This window comes from Fistularia commersonii, chromosome 15, assembly GCF_037954325.1.
Source record: "Fistularia commersonii isolate RoL2024-O1a breed Wild chromosome 15, RoL_Fcom_v1.0, whole genome shotgun sequence".
NCBI classification, from domain to species: Eukaryota; Metazoa; Chordata; class Actinopteri; order Syngnathiformes; family Fistulariidae; genus Fistularia; species Fistularia commersonii.
The window spans coordinates 3,844,053-3,862,480 of record NC_141298.1 but is presented as its reverse complement, the minus strand read 5'-3'; the positions used below and the strand labels follow the sequence as shown (position 1 = coordinate 3,862,480).

General features: G+C 39.9%; 1 long non-coding RNA gene across 1 annotated transcript; it reads right to left on the bottom strand.

The window, feature by feature from the left end:
• Positions 1-7,899: 7,899 nt before the first annotated feature.
• LOC147226258 (uncharacterized) lies at positions 7,900-15,373 on the bottom strand. The gene is made up of 3 exons (XR_015107203.1): positions 15,339-15,373; positions 14,299-14,420; positions 7,900-8,011 (listed from the first exon to the last, which is right to left on the bottom strand). It is a non-coding gene; the product is annotated as an uncharacterized LOC147226258 (long non-coding RNA).
• Positions 15,374-18,428: the final 3,055 nt, after the last annotated feature.

The following is an 18,428-nucleotide window of genomic DNA, read 5'->3' as shown; positions in this document are numbered from 1 at the left end:
CTCCTGTCTGGCAGCTCCAATTTCAGCATCTGTCTACCAATATTCACTACCCCTCCTCTCTACATGACTGAACCATCTGAGTCTGGCTTCTCTGACCTTCTCTCCAAAACATCTAACATTTACTGTTCCTCTGATAGACTCATTCCTTATCTTATCCATCCAGGTCACTCCAAAAGAGAATCTCAGCATCTTCATTCTGCGACCTCTAGCTCTGCCTCCTGTCTTTTCGTCATTGTAACTGTTTCTAGTCCATACAGCATCGCTTGTCTCACCACTGTCTTGTACACCTTTCCTTTCATTCTGGCGGATAGTCTTCTATCACATAATACCCCAGACACTTTTCACCACCCATTCCAATCTGCTTTAACCTGTCTCTTCACCTTTTATCCACACTCGCTGCTCTGGGCTGTTGATCGGAAGTACCTGAAATCCTCCAACTTCTTGATCTCCACCCCCTGTAGTCTCACTGTTCCACCAGGGTTCCTCTCATTCACACTCGGGCCCATCCATCTGGTCTCTTAATGGACCAGATGGGTGGGCCCGTGGTTGGATCAGTAACGGACACAGAGCTCCACTTCGACTCCGAAACCAACAAGGTGGAGGTATAGGCAGGTATTATTAAAGATGAGCTAGTTGGACTTTTTGGGGTTGAGATGGACTCAAAATCAACTCTCAGACCTACTGCCATTTTTTGGAGAAAACTTTCCTCAAGCTGTGATACAAGAAAAAGTCTGCATCCTTCAAGAAGACTTTGATTTTGATGTTTCATCACATGCATCAAAGTACTCCACTGTGTTGCTGGCCAGTGAAGGCCTTAAAGATGAAAAACTAATGACATGGCCCCCTTCTACACCTGACTTAAACCCTATTGAGAACTTTTGGGCCCTTCTTAGGCAGGAAATTTACAGTAAGATTAAAAACAGGGCACCTCTCTGAACAGTGTCTGGGAGGCAGTGGTTGCAGCTGCACAAAAAGTTGATTCTGACCAGATCAAGAAACTGACTGACTCCATGAATGGAAGGCTTGTGACTGTTACTGAAATGGAGGGTGGCTATATTGGTCACTGAGGTGTGTGGTGATTTTTTTTTTTGATCTCAGAAATGTTTATTTCGTAAATTTCGAGTTTGTTTATTATTCTCACTTTAACAGGTGAAAATAAACAAGTACGATGGGAAAATCTTTTTTCTTCATTTAGATGCATAATTCTGCACACCAATAGTGGTGTACACATGGATATTCTCTTAAGAAAGCCAAAACTTCACTTTTACTACTTAAATGTTCAGGTTTGAGTGTTTGCTAACATTTTGGATTGTTTATTTATCCTCAAAAATACCACTTTCCCTAATAATTGTGTGTGTGTGTGTGTGTGTGTGTGTGTGTGTGTGTGTGTGTATAAATATTCAACATAGACTGGTATAAAGATGTAGATTTCACATGGAAAAAACAATACTAACCTTGTTACAACGTTAATATTGAATTACACTGAACTACCTAGAGTGACTCTGACAAATGTTAAACTTCGTGCTAATCAAGCCAAATTTCTATACTGTCCATCCAGCTTCAAGCTTTTCATTGACATACTGTGGCCAAAAACTGCTGTTCATTGCACCTTTAAGACAAACCCCTATTAACTCATAATGTGTCAATTACCTGACAAAATGTGAAAGTCCCTCTAGCGTCACGTACCGACACATTTGACACACCTTTTTTGTCATTTTGCAAAGAACCTGGAGCGTCATGTCCAGATCAAGATCAGTATCTTTTTCTATACCTAACCTAAATAAATGCGTTTGAGTTTGTATTTTCCACATATTTCTGTTGTAAATGCGAAACAGCGTTACTCCACTGACACTGTACCTGAAAGTGACTGTTCTCCAGGTGTGTCAAAAAAAATGAACTCCAACTTTGTTGAAGATTGATGAAGAGGGGGTGTCTGGGTCTATAATGCTTCAGTATGTGACGCTAGGGAAACTTTCACATTTCGTCAGGTGGTTGACGAATTGGAAGTGAGGATGTGATAAGACAAATGTGAAGATAAAGGTACTTAAACTGACAGAAATGGCTAATGCTCGTTGCTTTATGCAAATTGACTCTTCTGTTTTAAACAGGACATTGTCACAAGGGCTTCATGGCATTGTATTCTGTCTTTTTTCACATCCTCTGTTTACTTCATTCATCATTGTTCATTTGAGTTTGACTTTCCAGAACTGCATTGAGTTTACTCTTGTTCTTGCCAAGCGGAAGCTGAAGTAATCCCTTTGAAATGACTTATTGTATTGTGCATTACAGACAATGTCATCATTTGTTTTAATAGAGAGCAGCTCCTAATAACATGCCCCAATGAAAAGGTCAATATTATCTTTTCGGCATGGGCTATGTGAGCTAAGGCCCAGGAGGAGGATTGGAGAAAAAACAGAGAGGAGAGGGGGATGGAGGCAGTGCCTGTTAACATTTATGAATAATTTAATCCTGCATAGCTGGCCAAAGTCCAAGCAAATAATTCACTAATTGCAATCAGGGAGGGAAAGCTATGAAAGAGTGGTGTGTGTGTTCGGGCATGCCTGTTTGTGTGTGTGTGTGTGTGTGTGTGTGTGTGTGTGTGTGTGTGTGTGTGTGTGTGTGTGTCACAGAGATATGGAGGTTTTGGGACGGGCTTTGTGGAGGTAAAAGGGAGAACCAAGCCTTTCATCCATGCAGTGTAAAGCTCTTCTCACTGGACCTGCTTTGCTATTACACCATCCAACTTGGGGCCTGTCTGTGGGTGTCCGAGTGTGTATGTGCATTCTCATGTATGGGGTGTTATTTATAATTGAATGAACATCGATACAAAAAAAAAAAAAATGAAGAAAAGAAAATAACCTGACACAAAATAGAAATGTATTAAATCATTTTGCAATTGCATTTTTCTTGTATGGATGTCTGGCAGTGTCATATTTCAGCTCAATTTGAAAATTTCAGGGTTTACTATTTTATGATAATCATTCTTCTAATTTAGATATTCTCTTCTTCTTGTAACATGATTTACCCCTCTTATACAGTAAATGTTGTCATGGTGACTTCTGTTGACACATGTGGTATGTATGACTTTCCAGGATTATAGTCCTGGATAATGGTCTTTTTGTTTCTATAGTATTAGTAAAGGAAATGAGAACATAAAAAAAATGCTGATGGGCAGTAGTTTTGAAGGTTGCTACAGTTGTTAATGTCATTATTATCAATAATTATTAATTATAATTACTATGAATGTTATTATAATATAATGGGCTTATTCAGCTCCATAATAAATAAAAAAGGGTATATATTGGAAAATGATGATGTACATGTTTATATGGATTTCAAGATATATTTCTAATACATGATAATAGTTTCACATTCAATATCACTGGTGGTATAATCCTTCGTTCGGAGAAATGTAATTTCAAGGCTGCAAAGACTCCAGTGCTGTACATGTGCTTTGCCATTTGACCTGTGGTTATTTACTTATAGTTTACCTTGTGCAGTTTATGGATGTTGGTCCTGCTGGTGAAAATTTAGCTCGCTTGTACACACACATAGTAAGAGAGGTGTTTAAATTTGTTTATGTGTGTATGGGTGTGTTTGTTTCAGTGTGTGTCAGTGGGTGTAAATGAACCTGTTTGAAAAAGACACCGTACCACCCATAATCATCCATCACATTGTTTGTCAAATTTCAAATGTCAAAAGGGACGGTTCCTCAGCGCTGCACTAACTGATAGTGACGGAGGACAGATATGGTATCGAACAGCGGACAAAATGTCCGGAGATAGTGCTTTTGTTTATTACTGTCCCCCTGATAAATGGATAGTTTCATCAAATAGTTTCCAGTCACTACCACCTCTACCAATGTCCTACAGACAGGCCAAGAAGGCAGTTTAGAAAAAAACAAACATTGTCATCCATCACTCGGCATTTGGTCCTGCTGTGTTTTCGGTCCCTCACTGAGTGATTTCCAAGCTAAATTTTAGAGATGAGTCGCCGATAGTTTTCCAGCCAAGGCATCTTTCATGTTGGGTGGCACAGAAATCTCTTTGAGATGAAATTATTAAAAATGCAAGTTGAGCATAGCCAGACAAAGTTGCAGAGAAAGATTGGTCTGGTCCCCGCGCTTTTGATTTCAGGTTTTGGTTTGCGATCTGGGGCAAGGCATTAAACACTATTGGCTACCAATCAGAGTAAATGGAAAAGCAATGCAGCAACTTTACCAAGACGTGTGGAACCCATCAGTAGCTCTACATTATTTAACGTTCCAGGTCATTCAAATCTTCTTGATGATGAATATTTTGGGTTTACACACACAAATCAGTAAATTCTATTTATCTATTCTATACAGAATATTCTATTCTGCACTGTACTATTTATTTTACTTTATTTCCATCTGGTACTGCTCCACCCTTTGTATCAGCGCCGATACCTTCCCCGCCAGAATTCATGGCCACAAATTAGTTTTCGTCTCCACCTGACCCAAAGGGGATCCTCCATGTTGCTTGTTCAAGTTCACAACTTTGATTAAAACCAACAAAATAAAAATACATTTATATATCAGCTATATAAATGGCAAATCTTATTTTAAATCATTGAGTTTAGCCTTAACCTTAATGGATCCTTTTGGTGTCTAGAATAACATTTTTGTTATACCGAACTGAAAATTCGGTCTTAACAGCTCTCCATTTCTTGCTCAACCTTATCACACACAAACTTCACAAAAGCTGTTGATGAAATAGAAAAATTTGTAAAAGTAGGAGCAATCTGACATGTAAGCCCATGGCAGCAGCAACAAGACAGTTTCCTCTCTGTGACGCCGCCTGTTAACAACTATCCCTGCCTTGTCTTTTTTCTTCTTTTCTTGGCTGAAATTGAATGGAAGCTTTTAAAGTAGAATAAAAACATGCCAGGAATTTGATGGACACCTATTCCCTTCAATTGGTGATTGATTTTGATGCCACAAAGGTTAGCTGAATTAAGATACATTGAACAATTAAATGACGTGTTCCTATAGCAACCAAGGGAAAAAAGGAAAATTCCACACGATGAAATGTAGTAGGAGCCCGAAAGCACTTCACATAGACTGTATTTTTATTTCCTTTATTGTTTTTTCCCTCTCACTCTTGCTCTAAAGGTTATCAAATATTTCAGTTGCAACGCTACTCTATCCCCAGATCACCCCTCAGCTATAGTATCATTGCAACCTGCTGTGCTGTCTTTCATCTAAAGACAGTCTTTCTTAGCACTTACAAGTTCACAGCCGTTCAAAAAGGTTGGAACAAAGGATACCATGACAACAGCATTCACTGATGTGTTCCTTTCAGGGGAATTGGGGAGCAGACTATGCTCAAATCCTTCCAGTAATAACGCTGAAAACCTTGGACTTTACAAGACTAGTGTCCAGACCATAGTTCACCAATTTAAATGTAGCTTCAGAGGTCCAAAACACGTGTACTAAGCCACCTGAGTACACTGTCCGAGGCAGTGTTCTGGTCTTGTGCAGGCAGCAGTAGATACGGATTACTGAACACATCAAGATGGCACCTGTTATGGTGGCCATTACCCTCCCTTTTTTATCTCGCAGAAAGCACAGTAATTCACTGACACATTTCCGAGCACAGTGTGTCAAGCAAAGAGCAAGTGCAAATAATGATTTATATTACAATCAAAAAAGGTTATGGAGGGTATATTATATATAAGGTCATGTGGAATATGTACACAATAAAACCTGTCTTCCTGCCACTGTAGAAAATAAATCTTTTAACTTTTTGTGTATTCATGTGTAAAAATACAATTAAACTCAAAATCTTTGGTGTTACCAAGTTACTCCAATCTAGAGAACAAGGATAAAGGATGTTAGATTGTGTCCTATTTTTCATCTTGTAACATTGGGATGATTTTGATAAATAATAGGAAATTGACATCGGGAAAAGTGGGCAGTCTGTATTTAGTTGCATGTCTGCTGTCCAAACTATATTTATCTTTTTCAGCTTACAGCTTTAAGCAGCTTTTTATAATAAACAAATGAAGAGTGCTTCGTGCCTGAGGGGATTTCAAATGAATTGAAAAAAAAAAAAGAAAAAAGACCTGGCTGATTAATTGGTTGGCAAAATCGAAATCTAACCATCGTTTCTCGGTTTCATTGTGCCTTTGTCAGGATAAAAGGGTCTACATCAGTAAAAAATTTTAAACACACAACACTCAACCTGCAACCTTTACTGCCATAAACTTTTCACGGGTTGTTTCGGAAACCCCTATCGACTTCAATGTTTAATGTGACTTAATAGTCATGGTAACCCATCTGTTACTCATCCAATTCGCATTTTTTGTGATATTTAAACATTTCTAATACCACAACGGTATGATTTTAACAACTAACAACCAAGAAACACCACATGTCAAATTTGAGGCATTTGTTAAAGGACCAGGAGAGGTGGTTGGTTTGCGGTCCTCTGCACCAAAATCACCAACGTACCAAAATTAACTGAAAAGGCATGGGGTTGATCAATCAATCTTTCATTTCCAATCTCTCCTCAACAATTGTTGAGATGGTGCTGTGGGATTTACATCCTCAAGAGAGGGTTTGGGTGCAACTACATATTCAACAGGACTCTCCTTTACGTACACATTTCCATAGCTTTTAGACATTCATGTACGTGACCTGAGTTTTGAGCTGTTTTTGTGCCTTTTTTCCATTTATCTGCAAGTACTTGTGTTGTTGGAAGTGGCTGGAGGGATGCGCAGGGGCCTAATGAGCTTTGCTTGGACTCACTGGCTTCATTCCAGAGTCAGCGTCCAGGATCAATATGCCTGTCTGCATTAATGTGAAAACATACACAGTGGTCGCTCAGCCGCTCATGTTAAAGCTATGTTCTCACATGCTATGCTCTTATTCCGCTACCATGTTTGATGCTCTCCCACCCTCACAACACCCTGTAACCTGGAGGAAGAGGGGTTAGAACTCATTTGAATAACACGGGGAGCGCACAAAACCCATCCCTTGTCCCTATTGGGTGTCTGTGTCATTAATTCAAGTGAGTGGAGACAGAAATGAAAGAATTAAGCCAATGATCAGGTCATACATGGAGCCTGTTCCCCCCAGAATAATCGCTCTGTATCTATTATGAGAGTTTCAGTGTTTGTTGCCTATTAGACCTTACATAGATTGTAATGGATCCGGCTTCTTAACTCTGACAGACATTTGCAACTGTTTTCTAACTGGCCTGCTAATGTGGCTGCCAGGATTTCAAGCTGTAGCTCGAGCCAGGACAAAGTGCTAGTAAGGGTCAGCTATATATTAGTTGAATATGTCAGTTTCACATCATTTGGAAGGGGAGTGAAGCTGGCGATACCACACCCACTCTGAGCTCTTCTGCCATTTTCAGCTCCGCTGATGAGCATTTGTTTGACCGGGAGTTCATTGTCATAGCCTTAAGATTAGTGCCATCTTGACATCTAATGCATCCCGCTAAAAGAAAACCGAAACCTGAACGAGGCTGACAGAAATTGTTAGTCATGTTAAATGTCATCCTAATTATCTCTATTTTGTTTATCTATTTTTTACATTGAATGTAGCGGTAAATATTTACACAATTCATTGCTCTTCATTCCTTCATTAAATCCCATCTTTACTGTTCTGCGTACTTTACTGTGTAAGTAGCAAGCATTTGACAGATTAACAGGTCTCAACTTTTTCAGTCTATACATAGCATATGCTAGATATATTTCAGTGTAATGATACACTTAAATGAAGATTTAGTTTGAACAAAGACCGCCCACATAAAGTGTCTGATGAACTGTCTTTCAGTAGGCTGAAGAATAAGTAAGGGATTTCTCATTTTTCATCATTTGAATCGAATCCGGAATGTTCAGTTCCAAAGACGATTGCTCTGCGTCCTGCGCCACGCCGTCCCCAACATAGATATATAGATAGATAGATGGATAGATGGGTTATAAAATGCCAAATTTGTCCCTTGGTATTTTCATTTTAGACTTGACTGAGCGAGGAGCACTGAAAGAGACAGAAGACATAGAATCACAGACGCATGACAATTTTAGAATTGAAAATTACTATTCTTATATCATTAGTAATAACTATTAAGAGAGAAATTACAGGTAATGGTGATGTGAAAACTGAATAATTATAATGTATTTATGGCCCTCTAGAGGTATTCAGCATTACAGGTTCTACTACCTCAAATGACATTCATTTGTTCATGCATAGTTTAATTTTATCTGCACTTAGCAAAGCTCTATAAGCACAATTAATATAGCTAGACCAAAAAAAGTCATGGCAATTTCCAGGAAGAGTTTTTTTTTTTTTTTTTTAGAATTACCAGACCATGATAAGTCAACCTGTACTGGACGTGAAATGGCAATGCAAAGGCACCGTGACGTGTGGACAACATGAGACAGGTACCCGCTGAGTCACTGCTGTGTACGGAGCTCGGCCCCTTGGCTGCTGCCATTTTGTCTTCACAGTATGACACAGAACACAACCGAGTAAGAGGCAGAGGGGTCACGCTTGACCTTTCATCATTTCTCAGTAAATCAGGACTACTCTTCAGATGTAATGATGCAGAAACAGTCAAACATGACCTTTAAAGTTACAATATTGTACTGTGGCACCATGGCAGCCTCACCCGTGCCCTAGACATCCACCAACATCTACATGGATTGCTGATTTTCACACTTACCGGCTCCCAAATCAGGACAAATGGTGAGGCGCACTAAACATAATCAGTATGTAATTGACATTGATTTGGCAGTTTAAGTGTGGAAGGTGTTACAAAGACTGAGCTGTGCAAGGGGAGAAGGAGCATGGCCACATATTATGGAAAGGTGTTAGGATTCTCAGCTTAATATGGAAGTTTGATTAGCTGTTTAAACAAGCTTACTGAGGCATGGCGTATGCGGACTGGCTGGATTTGACTGATACAACTCCTTTAGCAGGTGAATTATGGACAGACAAAAAAACACGAGGAGAAATTGAGAAATGTTATTTTTCTTGATTTTTTCTTTTTTTTTACTGGACACAGAAATAACAGTCACCCATTGTATGTTTACACTCCAGTTCTTACATTTTTATAACCCGATCTTGTCCTGATTCATGAATATCTCAACAAAAAAAGAGAATAATCAAACAGAACAATTAACCACCAGGTTATATGTTGGTTATATCTTATTGTTGTAAAGCAGAATTTTAAGAGGGTAACAGAAGGTCCTGTTAATGTTGAATAACTCTACTTATAATATCTTTAGATTTTAGATTAGATTTACTATAAGGGAATTACACCAGGATGTGATTGATAGGACTCAGAATCAGCTTTACTGACCAAGTATGTTCACATGTACAAGGAATTTGGCTCTAGTTAAAAGTAACTACTGAATTGGGGGTAAACATGAGTGGACAAGAACGTTGTAAATTTGAACCAGAAAGTAGAATCAGAAATACTTTATGTATCCCATCACGTATTAAGCAACGATACAAATACAGGTGCATATTGTGATGTTTATTTAAGTTATAAGATGATACTCCACATGAGTAACATGGTCGGTGAGGTGTGCAAAAATTAGGTAATTGCATTAATAAATTGATATATAATGATAGCAATATATCAAGATAATGTATAGATGTTTCTGTTGGTTTATGACATGGTGTGTAAGGTGTTGTAGGGATGTCTTTTTTCAGAGGGGTGATGTTGTTTAGAAAAAAAAGTTATTCCTGTGTCTGTTAGGGCTGTCATTTAATGATATGTACTTCCTAATGGAGGGGAGAAGGGAGGTCAGGTTGTGTCCTAGGTGTGATAAGTCTGCAGTGAAGTTTTACTGCCTGAATTTTCTCCCTGGAAGAGTAAAAGTTCTGAATGGAGGGAAGTTTGGCATCAATGATTTTTTTTCTGCTGTCCTGATTGTCCGTTTCAGTCTGTGAGAATTGACATCACACCTTGCATGACACCAAAAGTATTTCAATTCAAAAAATTTAAATCAAGGATGAATATGTTTTTTTCCTCGCCTTCAACTGACCTACACCTTGGCATCCTGCCCTCTCATAGTAAAGAGGAAAGGAAAGAGTCTGGGACTGAGAGTAGGGACTTTGAATATTGGGACTATGACAGGAAAAGGTAGAGTTGGTCGACATGATGCAGAGAAGGAAGGTGGATATACTGTGTGTCCAGCAGACCAGGTGTCAAGGTAGTAAGGCTAGAAGCTTAGGAGCAGGCTTTAAGTTGTATTATCATGGTACTGACAAGAAGAGAAATGGAGTAGGAGTTAACTTGAAGGAGGAGTTTGTCGGGAACATTCTGTGGGTGAAAAGAATTTCAGAGAGACTTATGAGCTCAATGTTGTTAGTGGCTATGCCCCGCAGGTGGGATGTGACTTTGAAGAGAAGGAGAAGTTCTGGAATGAGTTATATGAAGTGATGCAGAACATCCCCAGAGATGAGAGTAGTAATTGGTGCAGACTTCACTGGACATGTTGGTGAACGCAATAGAGCCAATAGACTTATAAGAGTGGAGGTAGGAGTATGCAGGTAGACTACATCTTGTATAGATGAGGTAACCTGAAAGAGATCTGTGACTGCAAAGTAGTTGTAGGTGAGAGTGTAGCCAGACAGCATAGGATGGTGGTTTGTAGGATGACTCTGGTGACAAGGAAGATCGAGAGGAGGCAGAGCAGAGGACAAAGTGGTGGGAGCTGAAAAGGGAGGAGTGCTGTATGCTTTTCAGGGAGGAGTTGAGAAAGGCTCTGGGTGGTGAGGGAGAGCTTCCAGATGACCGGTTGAATGAGGAAGTGCAGGAGTATATACAGAGAAAGCGGTTAGCAAAGAATAAGTGGGACACCGAGAGGACTGAGGAGAACAGGGAGGAGTACAGGGAGATACAACGTAAGGTAAAGATAGAGGTAGCAAAGGCAAAACAAAGGGCATACAATGACCTGTATGCTCGGTTGGACAGTAAGGAGGGAGAGAATGATCTATACAGGTGAGTGATTAAGGATAGAGAGGGAAATGTATTGACAGATGCTAGAAGAGTGATGGGAAGATGGAAAGAGTACTTTAACGAGCTGTTGATTGTGGAAATGAAAGCTGGGCAAGACGTGACTATTGTAGACCACAAAGTAGCAGAAATTCGTAAAAGTGAACCTGGTAGGATCTTCCTACCAGGTTGACCTGCCCAGTACACCTATAAATCTCGTAAAAGTGAAGAGAGGAAGGATTAAAGAGGATGAAGACTGGAAAAGTAGTTGGTTCCGATAATATATCTGTGGAGGAGGTGTGGAGGTGTGAAAGTGTCTAGGAGAGGCAGCAGTAGAACTTCTGACTTGATTATTCAACAGGATTTCAGAGACTGAGAAGATGCCTGAAGAATTGTGACAAAGTGTAATGGTGCCTATTTTTAAGAATAAAGGGGATGTGCAGAATTGCGGCAACTGTAGAGGGATAAAGTTGATGAACCATACAATGAAGTTATGGGAAGGAGTAGTGGAAAATAGATTGAGAGCAGAAGTCAGCATTTGTGAACAGCAGTGTAGCTTCATGCCTAGAAAAAGTACTACAAATGCAGTATTTGTTTTGAGAATGCTGATAGAGAAATACAGAGAAGGCCAGAGGGAGCTGCATTGTGTTTTTGTAGACCTAGAAAAAGCATATGACAGGATGCCAAGAGAGGAGCTCTGGTATTGTATGAGGAAGTCTGGAGTGGCAGAGAAGTATGTTAGACTGGTGCAGGACATGTATGCTAGCTGTGAGACAGTGGTGCAGTGTGCTGTGGAGGTAACAGAGAGGTTCAGGGTGGCGGTGGGACTCCAACAGGGATCTTTCTTGTTTGCAGTGGTGAGGGAAATGGCTGACAGATGAGGTTAGACAGGAATCCCCTTGGACCATGATGTTTGCAAATGACATTGTGATCTGTAGTGAGGGCAGAAAACAGGTAGAGGAAAATCTAGAGAGTTGGAGGTATGCTCTTGACAGGAGAGGAATGAAAGTTAGTCGCAGCAAGACAGAATATATGTGTAAATGAGAGGAACCTGGGTTGAACGGTGAGGCTAGAGGGAGTGGAGATCAAGAAATTGGAGGATTTCAGGTACTTGGGGTCAACAGTCCAGAGTAGCGGAGAGTGTGGAAAAGAGGTGAAGAGACGCATTGAAGTAGGGTGGAATGGGTGGAGAAAAGTGTCAGGGGTACTATGTGATAGAAGAGTATCATCCACAATGAAAGGAAAGGTGTACAAGACAGTGGTGAGACCGGCAATTCTGTATGGACTAGAAACAATTACAATGATGAAAAGACCGGAGGCAGAGCTCGAGGTCGCAGAGATGAAGACGTTGAGGTTCTCTTTGGTAGTGACCAGGATGGATAGGATCAGGAATGAGTCTATCAGAGGAACAGCACATGTCAGATGTTTTGGAGAGAAGGTCAGAGAAGCCAGACTGAGATGGTTTGGTCATGTACAGAGGAGGGATAGTGAATAAATTGGTTGACGGATGCTGGAATAGGAGCTGCATAGTTGGTGTGAGAGAGGAGGATACAGGGAATAGGGTTAGATGGAGAAAGTTGATTCGCTGTGGCGACCCCTGAAGGGAAAAGTCGAAAGAAGAAGAAGAAGAAGAAGAAGAAGAAGAAGGAGAGGGACTGCTTTAAATTAGTTCGGAACGGAAAGAATATAGTTTGAACTGACGAATATTTCTTATTTTAGTCAAAAAAATTGTTTATAATTTCTATAAGAGAAAAAAAGTCATTTTTCAAAAGTTGACAAAGACAAACGTAAGTTTGCATAAAGCAAACTTAAAATGGCACCCCAATTATCCATCCATCCATCATCTGCCGCTTTTCTTGCATTCAGGGTCGAAGGGATGCTGGAGCCTACCCCAGCTGTCATCAAGCGAGAGGCTGGGTACACCTTGGACTGGTTGCTAGTCAGTTGTAGGACCACACACACAGACAACCATTTACTCACTCACTCACTCACTCACTCACTCACTCACTCACTCACTCACTCACTCACTCACTCACTCACTCACTCACTCACTCACTCACTCACTCACTCACTCACTCACTCACTCACTCACTCGGGCAATTTTTCCCTTTTTTTCCCAATTAACCTGCTGCACGTTTTTGGACTGTGGGAGGAAACCGGAGAACCTGGAGGGAACCCACGCAGACACCGGGAGAGCATGCAAACTCCACATTGAAAGGTCCCCTTGTACCTTGCCTCTCCCCCGTGACCCTGAGTGCAGGATAAGTGGCAGAAGATGGATGTATTATTATTATTATTATTATTATTATTATTATTGCAAATGGAACTTCCCTAACATGACATTGCTATATAATGCCTGATGAATGCCCATCTTTATTAGAGACCATTAACAAGGTGGGATGCCTCTCACCATTCTATCCCCTCGAAGACAATGTGTGTCACCATGAACAATTACTATGCTGATAAAACACACACGGCCCCGTCTCCCTCGTTGCCACTGCCTTGACAGATTACAGGGGACATTTATTTAGCTACAGAGGAGACCACATGAATCATTTAATATATCTCTAGTCTGATGGGTTATACAGCCTAAAACTAAATGACAAATGATAACTTTTACAGAATTTGTTGGTTTCATACATGTTCATGTAGTCATAGACATGTTAACCTTCTGTTACATTTAAGTTCTCTGTTATCCCTCCATAGATTTTGACTGATTCCGTCCTTTTTGTAGAGCTTATGGAATGTGCAAGACATTGTTCATGACAAACTATTAAAAAATACTGTCTATGGTGGCAGCACTGTTGTTTTGTAATCATCCGAAACATTAAAATTAGCCAATGTTTATTATAAAATGAATTTATTACAGTCTTAAATGAAGGTGGTAAATATTTTTTTCACACTAGTCTAAAAGACAGATGGCAGAAGTTGGCTGTAAATTTTATGTTCTGGCCCCAGGTGGTGATGGACAAATTAAATAGGGGACACCGGGGTTTCAAGATAAAATTCTTATCCGTGGATCTCTTTGAGAGAGAAGTTAGCTCTATGGTGATATATGAAACCACAATGTAACCATGCTCCAAATAATACTCTGTGATGGTGTCCTCAGTCAGTGGGGTTATATAATTAATTAGACATTATCCTAAACAGAATTCAAACAATTCCCAGTGTTAAATCTTTTTCAAGTGTTTTTCAAAAAGTGCCTTCATCACACTGATTTTTTAATGTTCACCAAACCTTACATCCTATGATATCTGAACAGGAACTCTATCAAAAGAAGAAGATGTAGATCTAACTATTATCATAATTGTTATTGTACCTCCTCTCATCAGGGTAATTCTGGAATACTGGGTAATACTGGAAGTAGACTGAATAGGTCTGTCCAGGCAACCCTGTCCCTAGCGCAGCAACCTGGATCCTCCTCTGGAACCCCAAGGTGCTCTGTTCAGGACAGTTAAGGAAAATCATCCCTTTAGCAAATTCTGGGTCAACAACTGATCTTCCTACCAGGTTGACCTGCCCAGTACACCTATAAATCTCAGGAGACATGATAATTAGGAGCCCTAACCATCTCAACCGGCTCATTTCGACATGAAAAAGCAATAACTACTGTGAGCTCGCCTCCACTCTACAGCTTCTCTTCAGCTAAGCCCGGCCACCAAACCAAGGAAACTCATTTCAGCCGTTTGTATTCCGGACTTTGTTCTTTTGGTTAATCCCTAATAGTCATGATGATGGCTTAGAGTTTGAACAGAGCCTGAATGTTATGTTTACAGCTTTGCTTTCTGGCTCCTTCACTACCAATACACCATACCAAACATCCTGTCAATTCAGAGCAGAATCAGAATTGGTGAAAAAGTTGACTGGCAGCAGCCCAACACCTAATGGCAAAGTTTTCTACATCCTGACAAGAATATGGATAAAAATAGCACAATTTTGGATAGAGACCATATGGCTCATAATAATTGGCATGGGTCTTCCATACTCCCAATGTCACCCTACACAAGACACCCTATAGGTTGTTCTCAAATACCAAGTCAACAAAGTACATGTAGACAGAGGACACTTGGTCAGCTGTTATATTACCAAGATGAATTTCACATTGTACTCCTGAATTAACGATTAGCCAAAATGTCATAATCTTCTTTCCCATGCTCTGCTAATAGACTTTGCCCAGGATGCTGAACAGTGTGATCCCCTGTTACTGTAACACTGCTTCAAGTCCAATGATTTAAACATGGGAAACACTATACTGGTCTGCTGGCCCTGAAGAACAGTTCCTGACCTACAGGTGACACTAAAGAGACATGGCAATCAAGCCTGCTTTGCAAAGCTCGTCCCTGGGTATAAAGTACTCACCTGGTACCTTGCGACTGAGGGGGGCAGTGGCCCTTCTGGGCCTTTGGAAAGTGCTGATAGTTTCTTTAAATTTCTTGGTCAATCAAGCCTGAAAAGCCTACTCCTTCTGCTTGACACCCTCCTTAAACCCTGTTGTTATCAGGTTGTTGCCTTAACAAACACTGACCACCCTCTGACCACAGCTCTGGGCAGCTGCTTTTGCAATGGAGGCCTGGTACACAGACTGCTCAGATTCCATGTTCTGGACCTCATGGTGATGTTGAAGAAATTCCTCTGGTCATTCAGACTGAAGGGCTTCCACCAAATTGCAATTCTTCCACCAAATTGCAAGCTGTGAACACCTTAATATTACATCTCAACCATTCATTTGCCTGCATGTTTAAAATACATTAAAACATCATCATGTAACTTTTAAATTAGTGAGAATGCAAAGATCTCCCTGGTTCAATTAATGAAAATTGGACATTTAAGATCGGAATAAACAAAATCTTGTCACAGATTTGCCAGAGTTGTGAAACAAGATATTTAAGGATTGGGTAATCTCTGAAGCGTTCTGCATAGTGAGGCAGTTATATATCAAGATAGCAACCAAAAGTAGCTGGCTGCAAAAGATCTGTGGTTACATTTTGATATGTTCTTATAGACTTACATTTTGTTATAGGAGTTCATTCATCTATTACTTCAGTGGCCTTACACAGAATATTTGTAATACCTGTCTAAACTGCTGCACAAATTATACCTGTATGTGGGCCAATTCAATCTCACCAAAGTAGGTAATGGAGACTTGCCCAATACACAACCTTGCCCAATACACAACCAACATTTTGGGGGAAAAACAAAGTCAAATTGATTTGGAAAAGGACATGTCAGATGAAAAAATATAGACCTGATTTCCTGTTATACACCTTGCACTGTTAATAAAAGACATAAGCGTGGATAAACAACAACAGACACATTTGTAGCTGGGTAGAGAAAAACACGAAGCACGATGGAAACACCACAGGACGGGAGTGAGGAGCATAATAATTGTGTGATTTATCCTCACTGAACTACCTCAGTCATAGCATAATTAAACATGAAAAGCTAAATTTATCATGGTGCACCCAGCCTCCTCATTAATTTAAAGCTGAGAAATTCAGACGAGGCCCTGTTCTAATCCACCTACTGACTCTGTTGTTGTCTTTCTTCATTCTTGCCCTCCCCTGCCTTCCTGCCACTGCCTCCCATTTAAAATGCATACTGTATATCCCCCAAGAGCTACATCATTGTTGACCACAGGGTCTATGCTTGGTGAGGGGGGGAGTTGATCTAGGTCTTTAGAGAGACAGAGGACAGCTTAAAAAAAGGGAGAGTCAGTCAGGCTCATTAAGGATAAGAAAGGCTCTAATTAAGACAAAGTTGTTTCAGATGCATGTACAAAATGTTAGCCTCCTGTTTGTTGCCTAATAGTTCCTGCCGCTGAAAACCAGGGGGAGGTGTCTCCTGCAATGATTGGTGGCGGAGGGTTGATGCCTTTCTAATTTGAGAATGCTGTATGCCCCTGCATCACTAACAATCACAGATGAACAACACTCACTAATTGGCCACAATGCAGGGTTGGCCATAAATTGGGATCAAAGTGCTTCAGGTAGGAGATAATAAATCAAATATATGATATCTCTGCATTTGAAACATGAAGGAAACCTGAAAATAAATGTGAAGTAAGAAACAAAAAACAACTGCATAAATCATATTGGGCAAAGCCTCTGAAGAATTTTGACATGAGAAATACCCTTTTGGTTTCAAATGACAGCTATCTTGAGTCATGACTGTAGACCACGTGTTGTTGATTCAACAGATATCAAAATACAAGTCGACTGACCTTGTTGTCCTTACAAACAAAAATAGCTAATTTCAGTTTTACTAAAGTGCTACACAATGAATAATAATGCTGTTTGTCAAGTGGATGACTAGTTTTTCGATCAATATTAGTCATATAAGATACATCATATAAATAAGGGAGAACTTTTCCTTATGAAAGGATTTGTTCCAGAAGTTGGTAAAACAGAAAAAAAAAAAAAAAAAAAATGAAAAGACAGACTGAATCAAGCCAAAACCAGCAAAAAACAAAAAAAAAACATGGCTGAACAAAATAATGACCTTGCTGGCCCAAAACAATATGAAGAGGCTCACTAGAGCTTTGAAGTGCATTTGTGACCAAGTTAATTCTTACTGGAAAAAGATTACTTTCTTATATTTTGGCAGGATAGATTCAGTACGTGAATTTGTCACAACAAATCGTACAGAGGGCTATTAACATAATAATAGCACAAACAAGCTTTTTGTCATGTCACTGAGTCACGTCTGTGGATGTCTCCTTTTTTTGTAATATGAAAGTAATGAAGTAAAATCTGAGTGAATGAATAAATGAATGCATAAAATATGTCGATATACATATACAATATAAAATATACTGTCAGGTCAATAAGTACTTGATCCTCCTGTGATTTTGCAAGTTCTCCCACATAGAAATCATGGAGGGGTCAAAAATTTTGATTGTTTGTGCATTTCCACTGTGAGCGACAGACTCTAAGAAAACAACATCAGAAATCACATTGTGTGACTTTTTAACAATTTATCTGTAAAGTAAAGGGTCAAATGAATATTTGATGCCTTGAATCAAACAATTTTAAAATTTGTTACAAAAGCCTTCGTTAACAATTACAGAGGTCAAACAGTTGCTCTAGGTCTTCACCAGGTTTGCACACACACTTCAGAAGGGATTTCGGCCCACTCCTCCAAACATATCTTCTCTAGATCTTTCTTAGCATCGTTGATATCTCACCAGGAGAGTTCTTCGGTGGGGTCCCAGTCCGAGGCACACTGACACTCATCATCAGCCTCTTCCATTTTCTGACAATGGCTCCATCAGTTGTTCTCTTTTCACTAAGGTGCTTGGCAATTGCTCTGTAGCCCTTTGCATCTTTGTGAAGGTCAACAATTTTGTCTCTTGTGTCTTTTGACAGCTCTTTGGTTTTATTCTTGTTGGCTGCTACCCTTTTGACAGATGGTGGGGTGCACAGGAGTCTTTAAGAAATGTAACAACCTCAA